The sequence below is a fragment of the Rattus norvegicus genome, chromosome 3 (assembly GCF_036323735.1).
Source record: "Rattus norvegicus strain BN/NHsdMcwi chromosome 3, GRCr8, whole genome shotgun sequence".
NCBI lineage: Eukaryota > Metazoa > Chordata > Mammalia > Rodentia > Muridae > Rattus > Rattus norvegicus.
In genome coordinates, this window is record NC_086021.1 from 176911706 (window position 1) to 176927655 (window position 15950).

General features: G+C 50.8%; 1 long non-coding RNA gene across 1 annotated transcript; it reads left to right on the forward strand.

The window, feature by feature from the left end:
- The first annotated feature begins 902 nt into the window (after positions 1–902).
- On the forward strand, positions 903–11050 carry LOC134486211 (uncharacterized). Its single transcript, XR_010065057.1, has 2 exons — positions 903–10698; positions 10812–11050. It is a non-coding gene; the product is annotated as an uncharacterized LOC134486211 (long non-coding RNA).
- The last annotated feature ends 4900 nt before the right edge of the window (positions 11051–15950 follow it).

Here is a 15950-nt window from a genome sequence, read left to right on the forward strand (position 1 = left end):
TGAATGAATGAGTGAATGAATGAATGAATGGCTAAGCAAGATGTAAGCTGTCCCGTCTCATCTGAACTCATGGTGAGTTGAATCCACAGCCCATGTGTTGGGGCGTTGTGTAGAGACCCTCCAACCCGGGGCCATGTGTCCCCTACCCTGACTTCCCACTGGCTCTGTGCTGCAGGCTGGTCGTGGCTCTAGCTGTTGGCCAAGGGACTTCCTGTGGGCTAGAAAGAAAGCCACTGGAGCTGGCACTAAAGGGCCGGAAACATCAAGGGACAGAAGGAAGTCTAGAAATTAACCATTAGCACAGGATGAGGACACTTTCCTGACTGTCCTCACCTCATGTCCACCCTAGAAGTGTTAGGAGGCTGCCTCCCGTGGGTATGTCCGCTCCGTCTCTCCACCTAGCCCTAGAGGGAACCTCGCAAGGATCTGTGGTTCTGTCCACTCCCCTGCCTCCTCTGTGAGGTCCCAGGCAAACAGGTCTCAGTAGCTGCCCACGGCCAGTTTGAACACAGCCACGCTCCTCCCCATTTATCCTGCTCTTCATTAGCGTTTTCTGGATCTAAATTCATCCCTGTGTTATAGTTTTTTTCTGCCCCTTGTGTTTATGGGAGGTAGCATTCGAGACAAAATTAGCTTCTGACTAATACGCTGATATTGTCTGCTTGAAGCAGGTGAAGATGAAGAGCCTGTGGTCTCCTCAGTCCTGTCCCGTCAGCCAAACTAAGCTGTGTGGGAACAAGCACCCGTACGCCTCCATTTAACCAGCGGTGGTTAAGTCTAAAGCACAGGAGAAATTAACCAGCCCATTCATTCTGAGAAAGGACGTTTAGAGAAAGTATATACCCGTCGGGGGCAGTGGTGGCGCACGTCTCTAATCCCAGCACTTGGAGAGGCAGAGGCAGGTAGATCCTCTGAGTTCAAGACCAGCCTGCTGTATGTAGTGAGTTCCAGAACTCACTCTCTCTCTCTCTCTCTCTCTCTCTCTCTCTCTCTCTCTCTCTCTCTCTCACACACACACACACACACACACACACACACACACACACACACGAAAGTATATATCACTAAGAACAGAGAAATGCAGGCGAAATGTGGGTGGGGTGGAGGCCATATGTGCAAACTCAAGAAGTGACAAGACATGCTGACCTCTGGGCCACTGACCACTCTGCACAGGGGCTTTCTACCTGCCAGTCTGCAACCCACCATTCAGTTTTTCATAGTTGTACATCAATAGTAACACAATTTCTGTCTGTCACTTCAGAAATGTAAATGACCCTAAGGCCATGAGGAATGTTTGCTTTGCACTCTGGAGAACTCAAAATCCACACCCAGCCGTGACTACCGTGCAGACACTCAATGATGAATACACTGGAGTTAAAATGCTACTTCATGTTTCCTCTACGTGGTTCCACACACTCCATTTCTCGATTCCAGGGAAGTCTCTCTAGCGAGTCACATCTGGAGATTTATTCCCCACTCTAACTAGCACTTCTAAATAGCACGTGTTTGATTTTGTTTGCCTTTCTCGAGACAGTGTTTCCCTGTGCAGCCCTGGTTGTCCTAGAACTCCCTCTGTAGACCAGGCTGTCCTCGAACTCACAGATCCGCCTGCCTCTGCCTCCTGAGTGCTGGGGTTAAAGGCGTGTGCCACCAGGCTCACCTGGACTGATAATTTCTAACTTTCCTTTGTGCTGAAACAGTCGGGTTCCATTTCTCTTCACTGCCTTCTCTGTCTTCTTAGACGCTTGGGCAGGATTTTCCTTTTTCATTCCAGACACATCACTTAAGAACCGATACCTGAAGCTTCCAAAACGTTGTGTCGCAAAGACGCCCTTGTCTGTGACGTTACCACAGGATATTGCATCCCTTCCTGATCGGCTTTTGATTTTCATTTGTTTTTTATTTTGTTGTAATTTTCCCAGTTGACTGAGCCTCTGCAAACAGCCACCTTCCATACAATGACAACACTGCAAGGTTTGCTTTCTCTCTGAGGTTCTAGGCCCTCCACATGACCCAGGCCAGCGCCCACAGAACAGTTCCTCAGCCACTTCTGGCCTTGCGGTGACATGTGGTCCTACAGTGCAGCAACTCTTCAGTTGCTCTCCCACAGGGACAATATCCCAAATACACTCAGAACCTGCTTTATTAAATACTGTGTTCAACCATTCCCGAAGTATCTGGAGTCACACAAGCACTAGGGGTTCTTGAAGACACAGTGCTGCCCCCAGGTTTTTGCCAAACACCGTCATTTGATGGTGTTCGAGTGTCCCTAGGTCTGCACCGCCCTGGCTGGCCCTCACTCTGCTGCTCAGGTTTCACGATTGTTCCCCCTTCTCTCTTTTTAATCGTGTGTGTGTGTGTGTGTGTGTGTGTGTGTGTGTGTGTGTGTGTAAGAGAGAAAGAGAGCACACAGGAACATGGGTACCACCATGTGTTGTGTGTGTGTGTGTGTGTGTGTGTGTGTGTGTGTGTGTGTGTAAGAGAGAAAGAGAGCACACAGGAACATGGGTACCATGGTGTGTGTGTAGGTCAGAAGATAACTTTGGGAATCTGTCTTCATCTCCATCTTGCTCGAGGCAGGGTCTTTTAGTGTTCATCACTGAGTACCCCAGGCTAGCCTCTGGGCTTTCTCCTGATAACCTCCCATTTTACATACATGAGCTTCTATATGGGTGCTGAGGGATATGAACTCAAGTCTCCTTGCTTGCACAGCAAGCACTTACTCAGTAGCCATCTATCTGCCTCCCCTCTGCCCCGCTCCTCGCCAATGGCCTCATTTGTGTATCCCCCTGAGTCTACCTCACAAGTACTATAACTACAGTGGTGTACATTATGCTTCATGGCCCTTGCGGGTTGTTGTTGTTGTTATTTAAATATTTTCTTTGTTGTTTGTTTGTTTTTAAGACAGAGTTTCTCTGCAAAGCTGTCCTGGAACTTGCACTGTAGACCAGGCTGAACTTGAACTCACAGATCCACCTGCCTCTGCCTCCGAAGTGCTGGGACTCAAGGCGTGAGCCACCACTGCCTGGCTTAAAGGATGTTTTCTAAATATAGCGGTAAGTGCGTTTCCCTTTTCTAGGAATAATGACACATATTCCTAATAACGAGTTTCCTTTCAGACTGTTTATTGGTGAGTATTACCGCAGGATTCAGCCAGCAAAACATAAGGCAAAATCAAAGCCAGACACAGAGAACTTTGCATTCTCTCTCTGCCCTCCCACCCTCCGTCTCTCCCTCCTTCCTTTCTCCCTTTTCTTCCTCCCTTCCCTCTCCTCCTGAATCCCCAGCATGTGACTAGAGAGGGACTGGAACTCCCAATCCCTCTGCCTCTCCTCCCAAGTGCTGGCACGGTGGTCATAGCCCACATCAGCTTCAGTGGCTCTGGTCCCCTGAGAGCCACAGAGAGAATGGACATAGCTGGTGGCCTGAGGCTGAGGGATGGGGCGGCTGCTTAGTGGGAGTCTTTTTGCAGGGGTGAGGTGGGGGTGGCTAAACATGTTTTGTAACTAGTTGGGCATGATGCTTCCACCAAGACAACCCCTACCCCATGCCAGCGCCTGGCTCACAGAAGCGTGAGTGCTGTGTGAGGTTCACCTCAGTAAACTGTGCCTTAAAAACAACCAAACAAAACAATTCCTTTAAAAAAAAAAGTATGGACTGGAGAGATGGCTCAGTGGTTAAGAGCACTGACTGTTCTTCCAGAGGTCCTGAGTTCAAATCCCAGCAACCATGTGGTAGCTCACAGCCATCTGTAATGAGATCTGATGCCCTCTTCTGGTGTGTCTGAAGACAGCGACAGTGTACTCATATAGAATAAATAAACCTTTAAAAAAATATGATTGGCTTTCAAGGAGACTTTGATGTGAGGTCTGAAATGCTGGTGGGGTTGGGGTGCTAGGTGCTTGACAGTTTCCTGCCCTGGGGCGCCCTCCCTCTTGACCTGGCGTGAATCCAGCCTTAGTGAGGTCTAGAGGAGAGGACCCTCTTTGGAATGTAACCTCCCTAAGTGGGCCTTACTTTCTTCATCTGGAAAATGTGGGCTGCACCCCGTGCTGGACCCCACAAACCTGACTGGTTTTCATTTAGTCAGACTTGGCCTCCAGATGTACTGGGATTCCAGACATGCGGCCCCACACCTGTCTTCCCTGAGGCTCCTGTCTCACAGATTGAACCCTCACACAGGAAGCCACCCTCAGCCCTGATGGGACCACAAGTGATGGCTTGGCGGGGACTCTGCCCTGTGGCCCAGGGATCATACACAAAGGCCTGGGAGGGTACACTGACTGACTCTCAGAGTGACTCTCGGAATACACCTCTTCTATCTATCCCTGGCTCCGCCCTGCCTGACTTACCTCCTTTCTGATCTTCTGGCTTCAGCCCATCTCCCTCGTCCACAACTCTGCCCCCTGAGAGATGGAATAAGGGATCTTATACAATCTCAGTCAGTCCCACATCTCCTCTGCCCAGAACCTTCCCCGTTCCCATCTCTTCCACAGTAAAAGCTAAAGTTCCCCCTCCTCGGTGGAAGGCCTAAGTGTCCCTCCGCCAGGGACAGTGTCTTGCCGTGGCTCACGCACACCAGGCTTCTACCCCAGGGCCCTTGCACCTGCTGTTCTCAGGCCCTGTACCACCCACCCTCTGTCACCTCCTCTCTGCAGGCCTCCATTCAAATGCTACTTGCTCCAGAAGCCTGATCTCTCAGAGGCTGCCAGTCTCCGGAAGTCTCTTCTTCCTTAGCAAACTTCTTGGCTGGGGTCCTGGGCCCAGCCCCATGACTCAGAATCTAGACATGCTTCCAGGCCTCCGCTGGATTTGGGCCGTCAGCCGTGGGGGCAGGTGGTGCCTGGCAGTACCTGGCACGGAGACCTCAGCCAGAGTCCAGCTGTGGGAGGCAACCATGTCCATTCACCCAGGCTTCCGGGGTACAGGTGGGAAGGCATTGCGTCCCCCCACCCAGGCTCACCTGACTTCACTAACAGCCTCTCACCCTGGCTGCCCTGCCCTGAGGGAGAAGCTGAGGCTCATCTGGGCCCCAGGTTGACTCATGTCGCTGGCCCATCCTCTGCCGCTGGCCGACCAGCCTCCCCCAACCTGAGAAGCCCAGCAGTCCTGTGCTACTAGGAAGCTTCACCCTGGCGAAGGTGCTTTCCCAAGCCTCCAGAGGCCTCTCTGTTCCTGTCAAGCCCAGCTGAGAGCCATCTCTAGCCAGAAGGGGGACAAGGGAGCAACACACCAGGCCATTGCAGGCTCTATGCTGGGCTCAACCTGCCCGGCAGCCAGCAGGAGGATCTGCACACAGAGGAACACAGTGGAGCCTCTAAGACTGAAAGAGCTGAGCTGTGAGCAGGTTGTGTGCTCTGTCCCAGCCCTCCCCACACCTCTGTGGGACTTAGCTTCCTGGGCAGGCATCTGCCCCCTGCCCCCACTGTCTCTAGGAAAAAGCCTCCCCAAGGGAGGCCCTGCCAAGTGGAGGAGCTACTATGGAGCAAGTGCCCCAGGTAGAGCCTTACCCAGGGGGCCCCCAGTTCCTAGTTCAGCGGGAGAGTGGCTGGCATCTTTTGTACCATGGAGAATGAAGGCTTGGGGTACCACAGGCCTTGTTCCAGGCCACGAACTGAAGTCACATGCCACACTGCTGGTCCTGTGGACCAGAAGCCTCCCTGCTGTCTGGCCAGCCAGCACCACAGGGAAGGGAGTTGACACTAGAGCTGACACAGTAGACAGGACCCCTGCTCCTGTCTCCTCCGCAGCCCCAGTCATGCACTAACCTCTATCCATCCCTTCTTCTATCCTTCTACTGCCCCATCACCTTCTACCTCCTCTGCCACTCCCTGTCTATCCGTCTTTCCTTTTACCCAATCAAACTCAGACCTCACCATCATCACTGTCCCTCTGTCCGTCCACCCGTTGATCCTTTCTTCTGCAGCTTTTGCTGTCACCCTAGTTAGCTTTAACTGCTCACTTGGCACAATCCAGAGTCACTGGGAAGGAAGCCTCACTTGGGGGATTGCCCAGGTCAGCGTGGCCTTTGGGTGTGTCTGCGAGGGGTTGTCCTGATATCATTAATCAGTACAGGAGGGCCCGGCCCACTGCGGGCGTAACCATTGCTAGGCAGGGGCGTCTGTGGAAGAAGAGAGCTAGCTGAGCATGACTCTCTGAGCGAGCCGGCGAGCAGCATTCCTCTGCGGCTTCTGCTTCAAGTCCCTCCCTGACTCTCCTCATTGATGAACCGTGATCTGGAAGTGTAAGCCGAATAAGTAACCCCTGTAAGTTGCTTTTGGTTACGCTATTTACCACAGTGTTGGGAAGGTAATTAGAGCACACACCATCCGGGTTACCCTTCCTGCCAGAAATCCACCTGCCTATCGGTTCAAATGCCATACTTCTGCCCACCCACCATGTTTTCATTTCAACCTCCTTCCACCCACCCGCTATCCATCCATCTATCCATCCACCCTCTACTCCTTTTTCTGTCCACCATGCACTCTTCTCTTTAGCCAACCATCCTTCTACCATCCATCCATCCATTCATCCACACCCCGTCCTTCTATACATCACCCACCCATTCATCCATCCACCCATCCATCCACCTACTTGCCATCCATCCATCCACCCACACCTATAGGTCTATCCATTTATCCATTCATCATCCATCCATCCACTCATCCACTTATCCATCCATCCACCCACCCGTCCATCCATCCATTCATCATTCATCCACCCACCCACATATAGGTCTATCCATTTATCCATTCATCATTCATCCACCCATCCATCCATCCATCCATCCATCCATCAACTCACCCATTCATCCATAAGACCATCTATCCACCCACATATACTTTTATCCACTTATCCATCCATCCATCCATCCATCCATCCATCCATCCATCCATCTATCCATCAACTCACCCATCCATCCATAAGTCCATCTATCCACCCACATATACTTCTATCCACTTATCCATCCATTCATCCATCCATCCATCCATCCATCCATCCATCCATCCACACATCTACCCACTCATGGATCCACACATCCATCCGACCATTGGCCCTTCCTTCTTTCAACTTTTCATCCATCCCTACTCCTCCCCTCATCAGCAGCCCATCCCTCCCAGCTCTCACCCTCCCACCCACAGCGTCTGGGGATCTTTCTCTGGGAGCGCTGTGGTGGGAGTCAGGAGAAGTGCACGTAATTAGGCTCCTATTTATTTGTTGTTCCAAGAAGGCTAATTGTGAGGTTTGTAAACAGCCCTTTGATGGCGGGGAACTACTTAAGAGGACAGTTAAATAAACCGCCCCAGTGCACACAGTCTGGCTACTCAGATGGGAGATGCGGGCCTGACGAGGGTAACGGGGCATAGTCAGCAGGAAAGTCAGCATAAAGGATGGTCACCATAACCTCACGTGTGGGTGCACGCATGTGTGTACACCACACACGCACACACACACACACAGTGTAGTACCTGTACCTGAGCACCACAGGCCTGGGAAATGTCACCCTGTGTGTGCACTGTGCATGGAACTGGAACCCCTAAAGAAGAAGCAGGGACTCAGGGGCCACACTGAACTAACCCTGTCTGTGCAAGAGTAGCCATGACAGAAAGAAACACACATGCTCTCAGTGTGCCAGCCCCTGCACCCAGTGCCTCTGTGTACTGTGGGGTTAGCCCTGCCGCTGCCCCTACTCTAGAAGGAAGTTAGGAAGCCCAGAATGTAACATCCACTCCTGAGACTCCTGTGAGGGAGAGCAGATTGTTACAAAGTTAAATGTTTGGACACAAAGTCTTGCTCTCAACAGCTGCTCAGGTTCTGTGAGTTTAGTCTACAAAGGCTCACACATAGTTGGCCAAACATTTGAAAAAAAAAACCCAATTTCTCCTCCTTTGAATATTTAAAAATCTTTTACAGTTTTAAGCTATTAGTTTTCTTCTGACTTGTCCAGATGTCGCAAAGCTTTCTCCCTGAGGAAGGGACTCAGAGTGGCAGTGACTCGGAGAACACCAACTGTCTCTAGATGGTGCTGTGCCAATAAAACTTTATTTATAATAGGTGGCAGCTGCTGGGGCTCAGGGCTGGAGTCTGCTGATTGCTGACATGGGCAGCACATACCAACTGTGACAGAAGAATGGGGACTGACTGGAAAGAGCATCACAACTGATGGGAACTTTAGTGGGATCCTGGAATTCAGACCTGCATTTCTAAGACTATTTACTGAGCCACATCCCTGGCCCCACTGGAAGATCATGAATTTTTCTTTTGAAATAGCCCTGACTGTCCTGGACCTTGATCTGGCCTTGAACTCACAGAGATCTACCTGCCTCTGCCTCCCCAATGCTGGGATCAAGGGCATGTGCCACCAGCACCTGACAACATTTTCCTTCATAATTAAAAGTTGCATCTGGGGGTTGGGGATTTGGCTCAGTGGTAGAGCGCTTGCCTAGGAAGCGCAAGGTCCTGGGTTCGGTCCCCAGCCCCGAAAAAAAGGAAAAAAAAGTTGCATCTGATTATTTATGCGCGAGGGTATGTGCACGCATGCATCTACTCAGAGCACAAATTTCAGGAGTTGTGTCTCTCCTTCCAGCAGATCCTGGGGATTGAACTCGGATCTTCAGATTAGGCAGGAAGCTCCTTTACCTGCTGAACCAAGTCGCCAGCCCACATGAAGCATTTTCAAAAGAAGTTTCACTTGGGCCATTTGCTTTTCGAACTTTCCAGACACCACGGACCATTTACCCAGGCAGGTTCTGAAGGAATTTGCAAGCTCCTTAAATTAAGTTATGGTCAATCTTGATTGTCGTCTTGACTGAATTAAGACATGTCTAGTGTGTTGAGAGTGTGAGTGTGCCTCTCAGGATGTCTGAGGAGGTTTCCAAGAGAATTGAGGGCAAGTCCCATCCTGAGTATAGTCAGCGTCTTCTATCCCAAGGACGTGGGCTGAGTAGAAAGGAGGAAAGGATGCCCTGACCCGAGCTGAGCATGGATGTCCACCCCCTCCCCACGACGCGCTCCTGGTCCTCTCAGATGGGAGCAAGCAGTTGTGCCTGCCCCTACAGCCCCAGCACTGCTGCTCACCATAACTTTTCTGATATAATAGACTGCGTTCCTGAAAACAGTGAGCCAGCATAAACTCTCCCTCCATGAAGCTGTCATAGTGTGTGTGTGTGTGTGTGTGTGTGTGTGTGTGTGTGTGTGTGTCCTCTGCTTGGTTGGCCCCTATCAGGGACAGCAAGTATGTTAAAGGTCTTGGATTAATTTTGACACCAAAATGTGTAAACTTTGGACTTAAAAAAAATGACTGCAGCCAGAAGATGATGAAGCACACCTTTTATTCCGGTACTTGGAGGCAGAGTCAAGCAGATCTCTGTGAGTTCGAGGCCAGCCTGGTCTACATAGTGAGCTCCAGCCTCTTGTGGTGCAGTTCTGTGCCCACCCCCAGCGGCTGTTGAGTGACTTCGAGATGGTATGTGGCTTGGGCTGCCCTGGAGTTAAGAACAAGGAAGTGAGAGGAGGCAGGGCAGGGTGTGACCGAATGTTCTTGGGGCTGGTGGGAACAGAGCTGGGTCAGACAGATCCCCTTTCTGCTATCCTCCTCATGCCTTCATTTCCAAGTCTAGAAAAGCTGTGGGCCTAGAGAGGCACCAGGGGCACCAGGCAGCACTGGCTGAAGTTAAAAGACAAGTGAGAGGCAAGCACTCAGTTGCCACAAAGTCCAACAGCCTGAGTTCAGTTCCCGAGACCCACACGGTGGAAGGAGAGAACCAACTCCTCCGAGTTGTCCTCTTAACCTCCACATGGCGATGTGGCATATACCCAGCCCAAGTGAGATCCTGGGAGAAAATATTCAGAATATAAATATAGTTAAATGACTTGTTTCTACAATATGTAGAGAGTACTTGCAGAACAATAGCAAGCAATAGCATATCCTCTATAGAATCACAGATAGTGTGGGTCAATTCGTGGGAAATGGCAGAGAGATAAAGAAGTGTGGAAGACCTTTGCCCTTGTTGATCAGGAGAACACAAATTCAGATAGCAATGAACAGACATTCCTCATTCCTTAGGTCCACTTAAGTAGAAGATAGAGGATACAAAGTATACTTTCCAGGAAACTGCTTTCCAGGAGAACCAAAATGTGTGTTTTCTACAGCTTGGCTCTCTCTTCCGTTTTCTCCCTTAGAGAGGCATCCACACATAGGCACAAGCAATGCAGCCCAGGTGGTGCTCTGGGATCTCCATCTTGGGTGCCTGCCCACCTTCGTCACTGGCAATGAGCCTGCAGGAGTCCTGTGCTTGCAAGCATCCCTTGCAGCTAGGTCTCCAGGAGCAGATGTGCCCGCCCAGTCTCAGAAGCAGGGGTGGAGCCAAGCAGGCTCACCAACCGGGCAATAGGAAGAGACTTCAAACACTAAACCGACCGACCTTGAGCCTGACCTTCGGCCACTCTTCTCAAAAATGGCCTGACTTAGCTGAAATTTGTCACTGAAACTTAGCACTTGTTCCAACATGCCCAGGTCACACACAGTAACTTGAGGAATCCTCACAAGCATCCTGTGTGACCAGCACCAGGTCAAGGAACACACTCCAGGTCCCCAGAGTCCCCCTGGTGTCTCTTCTTATGATGACAAGCCACTCTCCATGAGGGAGCCATGCCTATCTCCAATACCACCCTGGTAGTGTGAGATTGCAGGAACAGGTAGGTCTGTGTCCCCATCTGTGCCTGTAGTCATTAGAGTGCATGCATGTGCATGTGTGCATGTGTGGTCATTCCTCCTCATCTCTGACCTCAGCCCACCCTTCGTCCTACAGGTGTACCTGGTATGTTCTTGTCAGGAGCTGGTTATAAAAAGGCTGCTGTGAATGTCTTTACCCTGTCTCCCATGGCCGTCTAGCGGATCACTTTGGCCATCCATCCAGGTGTAGAGAGGGCCTCTAAACTCGTCCTAAACTGTGTTACCCTGTGATCAAGGATGTGAAACACTTTGCACAGTGGCTGGTCCTTTGCACAAGTTCTGTGATAAAGCACCACCCCCTAAGAGCTTACTGAATTCTCTGTCTGTCAGCCTCTTCCTCCGGTATTTGCAATGTTCTTCTGTTTGGTTACCCCACCTGCCAGGGCTGCCCCGAGAAGCAAAGCCAACAGGAGATGCTCATCGCAGGGGCTCTCTCCATGGGTCTGCTGCAGTTTTCCAGATTGGTGTCCGTGCTCTGACGTGGAAACGACTGATGATGTTGGTGTGTGCGTATGTGTGCACGTGTGTGTGTGAATACTGGCTTGAATCCACTTACAAGTGGCATAAATAACCCAGGGTGGGGTGTTGGCTGGTTTCACATATCATCTTGGCTGGGTAGTGGTGACCAGTTCCTACTTGTGAAGGATGGCTGTGGTTGTGGTAAAAAACGTCTACACAAATTACCAGCCCAGTGCTGCGGCATACATCTGGGAGGCTGAGGCAGGAGAGCTGCAAGTTCTGCTTTGGGGCATGTAGTGGGGCCTTGTCCCGAAAACAAGAGAGAAGGAAAGGTCAATAGGACAGATGGGTCTTGTCCGATCAGGTGGGGGGCTGGAGCACAAAGCTTCAGTGTCTCACGAAGAGTCAGCCTTGAGGCGTCATGCAGAGAACTCCCAGAGTGTCTGACCGACTGGCTCAACCCGGGAGCTATGAAAGTATAGGCGCTCAAGCAGTCAACAGATGCAATGAAAATGCACACAGGGCTCCATGAGATGGCTCAGCTGGTAAAGATGACCCCCAGACAAGCGAGGTGACTGGTTTGGATCTCAGGGTCCACATAAAGGCGGACACGGAGAATGGATTCCTAAACCTGCTCAGATTTAACTTATCCTGAGTAACGAGGGAAGGTCTCAGCCCATGTCTGAGGATCTTCAGAGTGAAATTAAGAGTTTCTGAGGAAGAACATTTTCTATTTGTGTAGAAACTGTCAGAAGAAGGAAGCCAAGGGGAATTTTAAATGAGAGCTTTAGCATTAAAAGTGATTTTTTGGGGTTGGGGATTTAGCTCAGTGGTAGAGCGCTTGCCTAGCAAGTGCAAGGCCCTGGGTTCAGTCCCCAGCTCCGAAAAATAGAAAAGTAAAAAGAAAAAAGTGATTTTTTTGAAAAAAAAAAAGTGATTTTTTTTTGAAAAAAAATTGTTTTAGGTACACTTCTTTAATCTCAGCATCAGGGAGGCTCAGGCAAGCTTAAAGCCAGGCAGGTGTTCATAGTGAGTTCTAGGCTAGCCAGGGTTACATAGTAAAGCCTTTCCCAAGCCATCCCCTACCCACATACACCAAAGATTTATCATTAAGAGTGTGTGTGTGTGTGTGTGTGTGTGTGTATCTGTGTGTGTCTCTGTATGTGTGTGAACCTGTGCATACAAGTGCAGGTTCACTCAGAGGCCAGAAGAGGCCCCTGGGACCCCTCGGACTAGAATTACAGTCAGTCTTGGGAACTGAACTCAAGTCCTCTTAAAAGGCAGTGTGCTCTCCTAACTGCTGAGCCATGCCTCTAGACTCAGGAAAAAAACAAAGATTTTTAAAATTATAAAAAAAATGTTCTGTATAAATAAAGAGAAGAAGAAAGCTTCAGAGAAAAGTAAAGAAATCCTGAAGTCTCCATTAGTCACCCACTGAAAATCTGCTGAGCCACTGTTGTGTGCCCACATGGATTAGGGGAGGGAGCGAGGAGGCAGGCTCCAGCCTCCTGGGGCCAAGGTCGTGGTGCAGACAGGCAATGGAGACTGGCTGACCTTCACAGGAGACCAAGAGGAATGTGTAGACTCAGGGATGAACTGGGATATAGGCTTTGCTTCACTAGGTGGCCAGAAAAAGCTCTCTAAGGTGACGTTTGAGCTGAGGCCCAAAGGAGAGGAACGCTTAGGAAAGAGCCACCCCGGGGACCAGTTCAGCAAGTGCAGAGGCCCGAAGCCCCATGCCACATACTCCATGGAGGACACCGCGATGCTCTGAGTTCTCTGGGAATTCAGGTGACCCTGGAAGGCCCCAGGAGCAGGGTGGGACCAACTTCAGAAGGGTAGCAAATTAAAAATGTTACCATTGGGGAACTGAGGATTGGTCAGCAGTGAAGGGCTGCTTTAACATTCTGGAAATCAGGGGAAGTCGGCGGGCGGCTCCAGCTGGCCAAGTGCTCAAGCACAGATATTCCCCATCTGTAGGGAACAGGAGTGGAGAACAGGGGAACTGGGTGGGGTGTCTGGCAGCAGCCACTATGTGCTGCAAACTTCTACTCAGTCTTCAGAACCCAGCATACGTTCACCCTCCCAGGAAGGCCTTCCAGACGGTTCTGAGCTAGCCAGTCAGCTCCTACCACCTGCTTCTCACAGGAACCTGCAATGTTTGCTTCCGTCTCCACGGACAGCGATTCTGTTTATGCCCCCGGAGTGGACACGTAAGCACAGGGGTAACATTCCAGGTCAAGAACAGAAGACAGGAGAGTCCGTGCTCTCCCTGAACTAATGCTTATGGATTCTGTGTCTCCAAGGCCTGGCCTCCAGGATATGTCCAGGCAGAGGGACCTCATGACATTTCTGCCCACTACCATCTCCCCTTCCTGCTGAGTTTCCTTGAGGGACACTTGGGTCAAGCTCGTCTTTAAGAGGCCTGGAGAGTGGTTAAAAGGCTCTGAGGCTGTGAAGTCCTGCCCCAGGGCTTCAGAACGAAGGGCTTTGGCTAAGCTCTCCTGATATTGGGAGGTTATTGAAAGTCGGGCCAGCCGCAAGGCATGCTGGGAAGACTTGGTCACTATGTCCACCAAGGAGGAGCAACAGGAGCCCTATAGTCCTCAGGATGGGAGGGCCATAAACGTGACAATGCACAGGTTAGAATGACAGAAAGGGACATGCAGACCTAGGAGGGTTGGAGCTTCAAACACAGGAGGGAGAGAAAGACAGGGGGCTGGGTAAGTGTCAAAGTGCGGCTTAAGGGCCTAACATCCTCGTGAGGCCTTACACATACTCACTGCCTGCCATAGGCATTGGGAACCTATGAGAGGCCAAGGCCCCGCCCACCCCATGGCTACCCTATGGCCCAGGCTGGGTGCCTTGGTCTCCACGGCCCTTCTACTCTGAAGCCATGTTCTCAGATTAAACATGAGGACCTGGGGAACCTGAGGCATGGTGGCGAAGACCATGCACAAGGCTTGCCAACGCTCCAGGGGTAGAGTAGGCTTGTGCCTCGGTACACAGATCTGGCCCAGAATCTTTGGCTGCCTCCCCTCCCCCTCCTCCCCAGTGCTGCCCTCTGAAGCCCTTTGACCCACTCAGCCTGTCACCCTGAGATGTTGTTTCCCATAAATCCCTCCTGGTCTTTTTTTTTTTTTTGAAACCTCAGCTCACAAATAGATTCCACATCATAAGATCATAAGTCAGAGTGGCTTTTGGAGGCAGAGGAGTGCTTTGTAGCAAAGGTCACGGCTGTCTCAGGTGTGTTTATTGACAGTTTAAATTGCCCCTCACTTCCCAGGAAGGTGGAAGTCTTAAAATTACTTCTCCCTCAACCCAGCGCCGCCCAGGCCCGGAAGTTCTGAGTCGCCTCACACTGAATTATTAATTATGATTTTCGTCTGTAATTGTCCACCTGGAGTATGGACCAGCAGGCTCTGGCTTGCCTGACCTTAAAGATGAAAACTCAAAAGGCTCCTGAAGATCAGTTACCTCAGCCAGTAGAACTGCTGTGTGACCCTGGGCAAACACATTTCCTCTCTGGGCTGCTCTTCCTGGTTGCAGAAAAATAGGTGAATCCCCACACCCCCAAATCCTGGACCACACGTGTGGTGTGGAAGTGAAGGGTTTTGCTAGCAGGGATATTTTAACCTTTCTGTTTGGAGATAGTGTCTCGCCATGCAGCTCTGGCTGTCCTGGAACTGTGTAAACCAGGCTGGCCTAGAACTCACAGAGATCTGCCTGCCTCTGCCTCCTGAGTGCTGGGATTAAAGGCACGCACCACCGCCACCCAGCTAGGAGGGACACTTTCTAAACTGTATTCTTAATTTCAAACTTGAAAGTGGGATCCTGGTGCACTGCAATTTTAGGTTTAGTTGGTCCTGGGGGAGGAAGAGAAATGGACACTCAGCCATTTTCCACAGGGCATCCCAAAGTCACCTGGAGTCAACATCTATCCCTTAGAGGACCGGAACAATTAAGGGGCGAGGCACCAAGAAAGGCCAGGAAGAGAGCCAAGAAAGTCACTTCTCTTATAGTCCATAGGCCAGAGATGGTCACAGGGTTCTCAGGTGCAAAAGCAGTTGGGAAATGTAGTCCCCGACTAGGCAGCTACTAACTTACAGTGACCACTGTCCTTTGGTGCAGCTCTCTCTCTCTCTCTCTCTCTCTCTCTCTCTCTCTCTCTCTCTCTCTCTCCCCCCTGTCTCTCGTCTCTCTCTCTCTCCCCCCTGTCTCTCTTTCTGTCTCTGTCTTTCTCTGAAATATGGCTGGCCTGGAACAAGCAGAGATGTGACACTCACTCCTTTTCTTTAGTTGCATTTTTATTTATTTGCGTGTGTGTGTGTGTGTGTGTGTGTGTGTGTGTGTGTGTGTGTGTGTGTGTGTGAGAGAGAGAGAGAGAGAGAGAGAGAGAGAGAGAGAGAGAGAGAGGAGGGGAAGGGGGGACAGCGAGGCAGAGGGAAGGGGAGAGGGAGGGAGATGAGTTCCTTTGCTTGCTGCAGTTCATGTGTGGGAGTCAGAGGACAGTGTCAGCAGTCAGCTCTCCCTCACACCCTGTGGGTCATCAGGCTAGATGGTTAGTGCCTTTACCTGCTGGGTCTCAGTGTTCTCTTTTCAAAGGAATTATGCATAGGAAAGGAATTTCATCCCCTTAATTGTTAATGAGTCAGAACACAATGTGTGACTTCCTACCAGGGAGAAGGCTCCTGTAAGGTCTGACACGTTCCTGTGAGGGGGTCCAGTGTGGGCAGAGGACGGACAAACAGATAGA